Raw genomic sequence first — 10,787 nt, forward strand, 5'->3', positions numbered from 1 at the left:
TTTTCTGGTTAAGGCATGAAACTTCTGTTAGAGACTTGCTTGTGCCCATAGAAGGCTTAACACGCCTTGGATTGCCCTGCATCGCAGCACATTCTAACTGGTACGAGTCACTTGGCAGAGAGCATCTATTGTCCGTCATCTCAGACTGCTTAGAAGGGAGAGCGCCGAGCGAGTGGGGAGAAATGGAGGGTCAGGTGGATAAGCTCTGGGGCTCTGCGTCACATTCGTGCCTGCAGTCACAGTCAGCAATAACGTACACACTTAAAAATCGTGAGAGGGTAGATCTCGTGTTAAGAATTCTTTGTGTTGTGTTTTGTTTTGTTTGAGACAGTCTCACTCTGTTGCCCTGGCTAGAGTGAGTGCCGTGGCATCAGCCTAGCTCACAGCAACCTCAAACTCCTGGGCTCAAGCGATCCTCCTGCCTCAGCCTCCCGAGTAGCTGGGACTACAGGCATGTGCCACCATGCCCGGCTAATTTTTTCTATATATTTTTAGTTGGCCAATTAATTTCCTTTTTCAGTAGAGACAGGGTCTTACTCTTGCTCAGGCTGGTCTTGAACTCCTGACCTTGGGCGATCTGCCTGGCTCAGCCTCCCAGAGTGCTAAGATTACAGGCCCTCGTCCCAAATAGCCACAGTTTTCATCTTTTCTCCCACTTGATACTAACCTACAGTTAATTAACTTATTTTATTTATTTATTTTTTGGAGGCAGAGTCTTGTTCTGTTTCCTGGGCTAGGGTGCCGTGGCATGAGCCTAGCTTACAGCAACCTCGGGACTCCTGGGCTCAAGCCTCCCGAGTAGCTGGGACTACAGGCATGCAACACCATGCTGGGCTAACTTTTTTCTATATATTTTTAGTTGTCCAGCTAATTTCTTTCTATTTTTTTTTTAGTAGAGATGGGGTCTCACTCTTGCTCAGGCTGGTCTCGAACTCCTGACCTTAAGTGATCCTCCAGCCTTGGCCTCCCTGAGTGCTAGGATTACAGACATGAGCCACCTCACCTGGCCACTTTTACAACTTTCTAGATTCAAATGTATGAGAATTATTTTACTTAAGTGAAAAATTATGTTTTCACTTCTCCCACAATTTTTAAGCATCTTTCCAAGCTAAAATCCATTTCTGGCTAATCGTTTAACACATTGACTGCCACACTAGAAAGAAATTTTCTTCCTTGGGGCCATGGTGTTTTATTACAAAAATAGAATAAAAACTTTGAAAACAAAATGGCTTTTTCTAATTTAATTAAAAATTTGTTATTTCTTATTTTCTGTGTGTGAGTTATATGCAACTCGAAAAAGTTCTCTCGGCTCCCAAGGTGAAGAGACGTGTGAGTTACATATGCTTCACGAGGCCCCGGGTTCAAAACTAGCATGAGTTAAACACAATTCACACGGCAGTTAATGTATTAAAAAATACCTGCAATAATACAAGAATGGTGTCTAATCAGCTATTGCCACCAGTGCTGGTGTTTTCTCCCCAGACTTCTTTATTGAGTAATTTTGAATGTCTTTGTGGCATAATAACTTCTTGCATTTGAATTATCTCCAGGGTAAATCCCTGCTTGGGCTTGCTAAAGCAAAAATTTACCAATCTTTTCCTGTGTGCTTGCTGTTTTCATGACAACCCAGCGTGTACTCTGCGAGGTGCGCGTGTACTGTTTTCTTCAGGGCTAATCTTGGAAGCCAGTTTTCAAAGGGTAGGTAGTGAGTGTACCTGCGTGGCGTGGTCATGCACTGCATGACTTTGTGAATGATGGACTGCATATATATCACAGTAGTCCCATGTGATAATACCTTATTTTTACTGTACCTTTTCTATGTTTAGCTGTGTTTAGACACACACGCCATCGTGTTCCGGTTGCCCACGGAACTCAGCACAGTGACGTGCTGTACAGGTTTGCAGCCGAGGAGCGAGAGGCTGTGCCAGGTAGCCCAGGCGTGCTGTAGGGCTGTACATCTAGGTTTGTGTAAGTGGACTCCGTGATGTTCATGCAGTGACGAAATCGCCCAACGATGCATTTCTGAGAACATATTCCTGTCGTTACCCGACACATGACTTTCTAGCGATTATCTGAGTTTTATGGAGCACAGAAGGCAAGCGATACAGCTGCCATAGCGCTGGCACTTACTGGTCACCTGGCTGTCTTGTGTCTTGATGGGCTCTGTGTATGCCAAGTTGTGTTTTTGAACTTGATGATTTAAGAGGTTTGCTGAGTCTTGGTGATACAATTTTTACCTTTCACGCTGACTTTTTTTTTTTTTTTTTTTTGAGACAGAGTCTCACTTTGTTGCCTAGGCTAGAGTGAGTGCCCGGCCATCACGCTGACTTTTGAGAATAAAAGTTTCCACTCCCCTCCCCCCACCTTAAGTTGCCCCACCACCACCACCAGAGCCTGTTTTGCATGGGGAAAGGAAGTAGGGTATGGGAAGGTTCCATTCAGTTATGTCTGACCCAAGGCAGGTTGAGCCAGGTGACTGGTTTGCCTAACCACAGCATGAAGGAAAGTGTTGGCACCTCTGGTTCACAGGAAGCTCTCAACCGAATTTCAAAGGGAACACTCACAGTGACATAAGCTGTTGTTTACAACTCATCAGATCTTTTAAATCCAAACAGGAAATTTTGCTAGTGTTACTATGTGTGTAAGTCCAGAAACAGAAAATCAGTAAGAAATTAGATAATAAAGGTGCATTTTTAAATCAAGGGGTAAAGGATGGGTTCACCATGAGATAATTTCATTTGGGAAAGAAATCCCAGCTCAACAGTTGCTGGGTGTTCTAGGGCAGGATAATTTACTTTATAGAACCTGTTACCTCCATCTGCAAAATGGGTGTGATATTTGAGTTATAGAATTATGGTGAGATTAGATGAGATGATGAAAATGCTTAATCTGGGACAAAGTAAGCATTCGGTGTGGTAGACATTGCTGTTTCTTTTGTTTGGCTCAAAATCTAAACTATCTGACTTGGGCATAATGTACTCCAACTCCTGGTTCATCTGTTGACACAGAGAGGAAGTCACCTGGGTCACAAGGCAGCCAGAGATGCACAGCACCTCTACCTTGAAGAGGCAGGAGCTTTTGAGCTCGTAAACCAGGGGCCATCAAATGCAATAGCATAGGCCTGGCGCGGTGGCTCACGCCTGTAATTCTAGCACTCTGGGAGGCTGAGGCGGGTGGATGCTTGAGGTCAGGAGTTTGAAACCAGCCTGAGCAAGAGTGAGACCTCTGTCTCTACTATAAATACAAAGAAATTAATTAGCCAACTAATTTATATAGAAAAAATTAGCCGGGCATGGTGGTGCATGCCTGTAGTCCCAGCTACTCGAGAGGCTGAGGCAGGAGGATTGCTTGAGCCCAGGAGATTGAGGTTGCTGTGAGCTAGGCTGACGCCACGGCACTCACTCTAGCCTGGACAACAAAGTGAGACTCTGTCTCAAAAAAAAAAAAAAAATGCAATAGCATATTTCATCATCTCATGACTGTTTGCTTTAAAAATATAAAAAATATTGTTTGCTCGAAAAGGAAAGAGTGAGGGCTAATTTTTAGGGTCTGCTTTCAATGTGTTTCTTCAAATAAGGTGACACAAACCACTGAGTATTTCATCTGGGCTCACCACATTTCTTACTTGTGCGTGTTACCTCCCTCCACCACCATGACAGACACCCCAGGATGCCTGTCATCAGATGGCCTGTGGTTGGAAGTCACAGATGGCAGAACCTTGCTGACTTCAGGGCCCTTCCTTGGTGTCGGGGAAGCCCATTTTGAGTTCATCAGACAGCAGTTTCTGATCTTGTAGTGATTAATTGCAAATCTAAACACTATGGCTGCTAGTTCACACCTCCCCTTTCTTTTCTCCTTGGTATTGCTCATCTGTTTCATGGATTCTGCACCCATAACACATTCCTTTAAGGAGGAGCATTTTCTTTGGTGGAGTAATTATCCTAGGTCCTACCAATTCTGCCTGTTCTTTTATTTTTGAGACAGAGTTTCACTTTGTTCCCCAGGCTAGAGTGAGTGCCGTGGCATCAGCCTAGCTCACAGCAACCTCAAACTCCTGGGCTCAAGCGATCCTCCTGCCTCAGCCTCCCAAGTAGCTGGGACTACAGGCATGCGCCACCATGCCCGGCTGATTTTTTCTATATATATTAGTTGGCCAATTAATTTGTTTCTATTTATAGTAGAGACGGGGGTCTCGCTCTTGCTCAGGCTGGTTTCAAACTCCTGACCTGGAGCAATCCACCCGCCTCGGCCTCCCAGAGTGCTAGGATTACAGGCGTGAGCCACTGCACCCGGCCAATTCTGCCTGTTCTGTTTTCTGTTTCCAAACAAATTTATTAAGCACTTAAAATAAAGAATGTGTTTCTGTTACAGAAAAGGAGTTGGCTTCCAAAGCTATCAAAGTGACCTCATATGCTTTAGATCAAGTATGCCTCTCTAGGCATTTTCTGCTCCTGGCTTCCATGAAAATTCAACATAGCTTTTTTTTTTTTTTTTTTTTTTGAGACAGAGTCTCACTTTGTTGCCCAGGCTAGAGTGAGTGCCATGGCGTCAGCCTGGCTCACAGCAACCTCAATCTCCGGGGCTCAGTGATCCTACTGCCTCAGCCTCCTGAGTAGCTGGGACTACAGGCATGCGCCACCATGCCCGGCTAATTTTTTGTATATATATTTTTAGTTGGTCAATTAGTTTATTTCTATTTTTGGTAGAGACGGGGTCTTGCTCAGGCTGGTTTCGAACTCCTGACCTTGAGCGATCCGCCCGCCTCGGCCTCCCAAAGTGCTAGGATTACAGGCGTGAGCCACCATGCCCGGCCCAACATAGCTTTTTGCCTTAAAAAAAAAATCAGATCCTTATCACTTTGTTGTAACCAATTTCAACTATTTTTAAGTATCAAAATAAAAATGGAGCCAGGCACAGTGGTGGTGCTTATAGTCCTGTCCATGCAGGAGGCTGAGGCAGGAGGATCACCTGAGTCCAGGGGTTCAAGGCCAGCCTGGGCAACATAGTTGGACCCTGTCTCTAAAAATAAATAAATAAGTAAATAAAAATGGAGCATTAGTTCGAGTAGTGGAAAGGGAGCACAGGAAGTAAGCTTACCTCAAATAAAAGTGGACCTCAGAATTGTCCTAAGATAAAAACCCTGCAAATGTGTTAAAAAAAAAAGAAGCATCAAGCTCTGCATATTAAAGTGTAAAGTGTGCTTACAAGTGGCCTTTCTGGGAGAAAAGTGAATATCTCAAAATGATTTGGATTTCTCCACTGCTCATCTTTAAATTAAAAACAAAACAAAACAAAAAACAAAACCAGTGAGACAAATTACTTTCCATATCACCTGCTGGTTAAGGACGGTAGAGGTACCCTGTGACCCTGTGACTTGGTGTTGACATTCGCTTTCTCTCTCCTCTCTATTCATATAAGTCAGCTTTTTTTTTTTTTTTTTTTTTTTTAATGCTTACTGACTATTCTAATGGGAGAAATTATTTTCACTGACCTCCCTAAATGTCCTGAGTTGATTGTGGTGTCGGAGACTGATTATATCTTCATCTTCATTTTCTGATGTGGCAAAGACTATCAAAGAGAGAGAATAAGAAACTCTTAAGTGGAATTTAGGATTGCTAATCATTGGAATTATGCAAGCCAGTAATTTTTTTTTCAAATAGGGTCTTTTTTTTTTTTTTTTTTTGAGACAGAGTCTCGCTTTGTTGCCCAGGCTAGAGTGAGTGCCGTGGAGTCAGCCTAGCTCACAGCAACCTCAAACTCCTGGGCTCGAGTGATCCTTCTGCCTCAGCCTCCCGGGTAGCTGGGACTACAGGCATGCGCCACCATGCCCGGCTTTTTTTTATATATATATCAGTTGGCCAATTAATTTCTTTCTATTTATAGTAGAGACGGGGTCTCGCTCTTGCTCAGGCTGGTTTCGAACTCCTGACCTTGAGCAATCCGCCCGCCTCGGCCTCCCAAGAGCTAGGATTACAGGCGTGAGCCACAGTGCCCGGCCTCAAATAGGGTCTTGCTATGGTGCCCAGACTGGCCTTGAACTCCTGGCCTCCAATGATCCTCCCAAAGTGCTGGGATTACAGGTTTGAGCCACTGCACCTGACCCTCCCTTAAAAAACAAAACAAAATAATTTTACAGCCAGCAGTGGTGGTGTTTGCCTATAGTCCCAGCTACTGGAGAGTCTGAGTCTCGCTTCAGAAGATCTAACTAGGACAACTGATGAAGGTGGTTACATTAAACAGATTTTTGACCGGGCGTGGTGGCTCACGCCTGTAATCCTAGCACTCTGGGAGGCCGAGGTGGGTGGATTGCTCCAGGTCAGGAGTTTGAAACCAGCCTGAGCGAGACCCAGTCTCACCAAAAATAGAAAGAAATTAATTGACCAACTAAAAATATATATACAAAAAATTAGCCGGGCATGGTGGCGCATGCCTGTAGTCCCAGCTACTAGGGAGGCTGAGGCAATAGGATTGCTTGAGCCCAGGAGATTGAAGTTGCTGTGAGCTAGGCTGACGCCATGGCACCCTAGCCCGGGGAACAGAGTGTGACTCTGTCTCAAAAAAAAACCAAAAAACAAAAAAAACCCCGATTTGGGTTTTTTTTGAGACAGAGTCTTGCTTTTTTGCCCAGACTAGAGTGAGTGCTGTGGTGTCGGCCTAGCTCACAGCAACCTCAAACTCCTGGGCTCAAGCAATCCTCCTGCCTCAGCCTCTCGAGTAGCTGGGACTACAGGTATGTGCCACCATGCCCGGCTAATTTTTTTTCTATATATATTAGTTGGCCAATTAATTTGTTTCTATTTATAGTAGAGACGGGGTCTCGCTCTTGCTCAGGTTGGTTTTGAACTCCTGAGCTCAAACGATCTGCCCGCCTCGGCCTCCCAGAGAGCTAGGATTACAGGCGTGAGCCATCGCGCCCGGCCCCAGATTTTTAATGTAGACAAAACAGCCTCCTATTAGAACAGGATGCCATCTAGGACTTTCACAGCTAGAGAGAAGTCAACGCCTGGCTTCAAAGCTTCAAAAGGACAGGCTGACTCTCTTGTTAGGGGCTTATGCAGCTGGTGACTTTAAGTTGAAGCCAGTGCTCATTACCATTTTGAAAGTCCTACTTCCCTTAAGAGTGATGCTAAATCTATTCTGCCGGTGTTCTAGAAAGGGAACAACAAAGCCTGGATGAAAGCATGTCCATATATTGCATGGTTTACTGAATAAGCACACTGTTGAGAGCAACTGCTTAGAGTAAAAAAAAAACGGATTCCTTTCAAAACATTCTGCTCATTGACAATGCACCTGGCCACCCAAGAGTTCTGATGGAGATGCACAAGGAGACTAAAGCTGTTTTCATGCCTGCCAACACAACATCCATCCTGCAGCCCATGGATCAAGGAGTAATTTCAACTTTCAAGTCTTATTGCTTAAGAAATACATTTTGTAAGGCTACATATAGCTGCCACAGGTAGTGATTCCTCTGATGGATTTGGGCAAAGCAAATTGAAACCTTCTAGAAAGGTCTAACTATTCTAGATGGCACGAAAAACAATCATAGTTCATGGGAAGAGGTCAAACCATCAACAGGCAGTTGGGAGAAGTTGATTCTTCTTCTTTTTTGAGACAGAGTTTCACTCTATTGATCTGGCTAGAGGCCCATGGTGTCAGCCTAGCTCACAGCAACCTCAAACTCCTGGGCTCAAGCGATCCTCCTGCCTCAGCCTCCCGAGTAGCTGGGACTACAGGCCTGTGCCACCATGCCCGGCTAATGTTTTTTCAATTTTTGGTAGAGACGGTGTCTCGCTGGTCTTGAACTCCTGAGCTCAAATGATCCGCCCGCCTCGGCCTCCCAGAGTGTTAGGATTACAGGCGTGAGCTAAAAAATTGTAAATGCCCAGCCTGGGAGAAGTTGATTCTAACCTTCATGGATGACTTTGAGGGGTTCAAGACTTAAGCAAAGGAGTAACTGCAGATGTGGTAGAAATAGATAGCAAAGAGCTAGAATCAGACGTGGAGCCTGACGATGTGACTGATTTGCTGCAATCTGAGGGTAAAATTTGAACGGATGAGGAGTTGCCTCTTATGGATGAGCAAAGAAAGTGGTTCCTTGGGATGGTATCCACTCCAGGTGAAGATGCTATGAACACTGTTGAAATGACAACAAAGGATTGAGAATATTACACACACTTAGTTGATAAAGCAGTGGTAGGAGTTGGGAAGATTTGACCCCAAGTTTGAAAGAAGTTCTACTGTGGGTAAAATGCTAACAGGCACGATTGCATGGTACACAGAAATATTTCATGAAATGAAGAGTCAGTGGATATGGCAAACTTTATTGTTGTCTTATTGTAAGAAATTGCCTCCCCACCCTTTAGCAACTACCTCCCTGATCAGTCAGCAGCCACCAACATTGAGGCAAGACCCTTCAGGAGCAAAAAGATTAGGATTCACCAAAGGCTCAGATGATCATTACCATTTTTTAGCAATAAAGTATCTTCTAAACATAATGCTATTCCCTACTTAATAGATGACAGTGTAGTGTAAACATAAATTCCACATGTGCCAGGAAGCCAAAACATTCTTGTGACTTGCTTTATTGTGATATTTGTTTTATTTTCCTGGTCTGGAAGCAAACCCGTAATATCTCCGAGGTATGCCTATATAAAATGAACGCGTGTCAAAGAATTTATCAACAGACTTAACAACCGATTCAAAGGAGCATTTAAAAAGAGCTCGCAAATTGCAGGCAATCGGGAATATTGACATGAATTTACAAATAGAGGCAAAACATGGTCAATATCCACAGGCAATAATTGCATTCCACTGGACAAAATTCATTTGCATTTCTATGGACAAGACTCATTTGCATTGCTATCAGTTTTCTACAATTTATAGTGCTGTAAAAAATCTCAAGGACAATGAAAGACACTGGTAACCTAGAAGAGTGTGTTAGACTGGTCATCAAGTCATGTGTTTTCCTCTTTTCAATGTTGTTTACAACTTTCACTAGGACGTAGTGTCCTTGAAGCCAGGCTGGGTCTTGTTAACTGAATTCTAAGTGCCTGGAACGCTGTAGGTCCTCACTAAAGACTACTTGAGTGAACGATCGAATCTTCTCTCAATTTTCCCCTAAACTTCCTAGTGCCCTTTTTGGAGGTAAAGTAGAACATTATTAGATCCCAGCTTGATACTGCTGCTTGTGGAAAGCTCTTAACCTAAGTGTTCTTTCTTTCCAAGAAAAAGTGGGGAAAGGATTAGATTGGTAAGTGTTACAGATAAAGTCTTAAAAATTATTTATGCTCGGGCTGGGCGAGGTGGCTCACACCTGTAATCCTAGCACTCTGGGAGGCTGAGGCGGGAGGATTGCTTGAGCTTAAGAGTTCGAGACCAGCCCAAGCAAGACCAAGACCCCATCTCTACTAAAAATAGAAAAAAATTAATTGGCCAACGAAAAATATATAGAAAAAATTAACCGGGCATAGTGGCGCATGCCTGTAGTCCCAGCTACTAGGGAGGCTGAGGCAGAAGGACTGCTGGAGCCCAGGAGTTTGAGGTTGCTGTGAGCTAGACTGATGTCATGGCACTCTAGCCCGGGCAACAGAGTGAGACACTGTCTCAAAAAAGAAAATTATTTATGCTTGGGCTGGGCATGGTGGCTCACGCCTGTAATTCTAGCACTCTGGGAGGCTGAGGCAGGAGCATTGCTTGAGGTCAGGAGTTCAAGACCAGCCTGGGCAAGAGTGAGACCCCTATCTCTTTAAAAAAAAAAAAGAATTATTTATGCTGGGCGTGGTGGCTCCAGCTTATAGTCCTATCTACTTGGGAGGCTGTGGCAGGAAGGAGTTCAAGACTAGCCTAGGCAATAAGAGAGAGAGAGAGACCTCATCTCAAATTTCTTAAAAAAAGTTATTTAATACCACATTCTAGCCCAGTGGGTCACAACCAGGGACAATTTTGTCCTCCCAGGAGACATTTCACAATGTCTGAAAAAAAACTGTGTTTGTTATAACTGGCACTCGGCTGCTACTGGTATCTAATGGGTAGCAACCAAGGGTACCAAGGATGTTGTTAGACATCCTACAATGCATAGAACAGACCCCCATAATAAATAATCAGCCCAAATGTCAATAGTGCCAAGGTAGGGAAGCTGCTCTAAGGAATACCTAGAGTATTCATTCAGAGAGAATTCATCGAGAGAGAAGATTCTAGGCACCAACAGGACTTCATGTCCTCACTCCCCAGCCTGAGTTTACCCAGGCAGGGCATTTTGATTAATTCTGAGTTCCCATTTTCCCTGCCTCCTCCATCTCCCATCACTGACCTGCCCTTGACGTCTTGCCCATTTGCCACCAAACACTGCCTCCTTCCAGCAGAGCTAAACAGCCGCCGGCTTGGGGATCTATGAACAGAAGGCTTCCTGGTGGGTGGAACTGAGTGCTTCAAGGTATATTCAGGCCTGGGCCTGGCATCCATCAGGGATTGCTGCTTAACCTTTGTGGGCCACAGTTTCTCTGGTTTCTGGGAAGCAGAGGCTGGACTCGATGATCTCTCCAAGACCTTCCAGCTCCAAGCATCTGGGAGTCGGTGGCTCGCTGCACCCAGGGCCGGTGGGATGGATAGATAGACAGGGTTGTCGTGGAGCCCTAGAGGGGCTTCTCCTGAGAAAGCAGAACCATGAGGTGACCATTCCTGGGGCTGGGGGAGAGGGCAGGGCAGGGCCAGGAAGAGGGGTGCTGTATACTTTGAGGGCGACCCCAGTATAACCTCCCTCACCCCATCACTGCCCCCGCCATGTTCTT

The sequence above is a fragment of the Microcebus murinus genome, chromosome 16 (genome assembly GCF_040939455.1).
Source record: "Microcebus murinus isolate Inina chromosome 16, M.murinus_Inina_mat1.0, whole genome shotgun sequence".
NCBI classification, from domain to species: Eukaryota; Metazoa; Chordata; class Mammalia; order Primates; family Cheirogaleidae; genus Microcebus; species Microcebus murinus.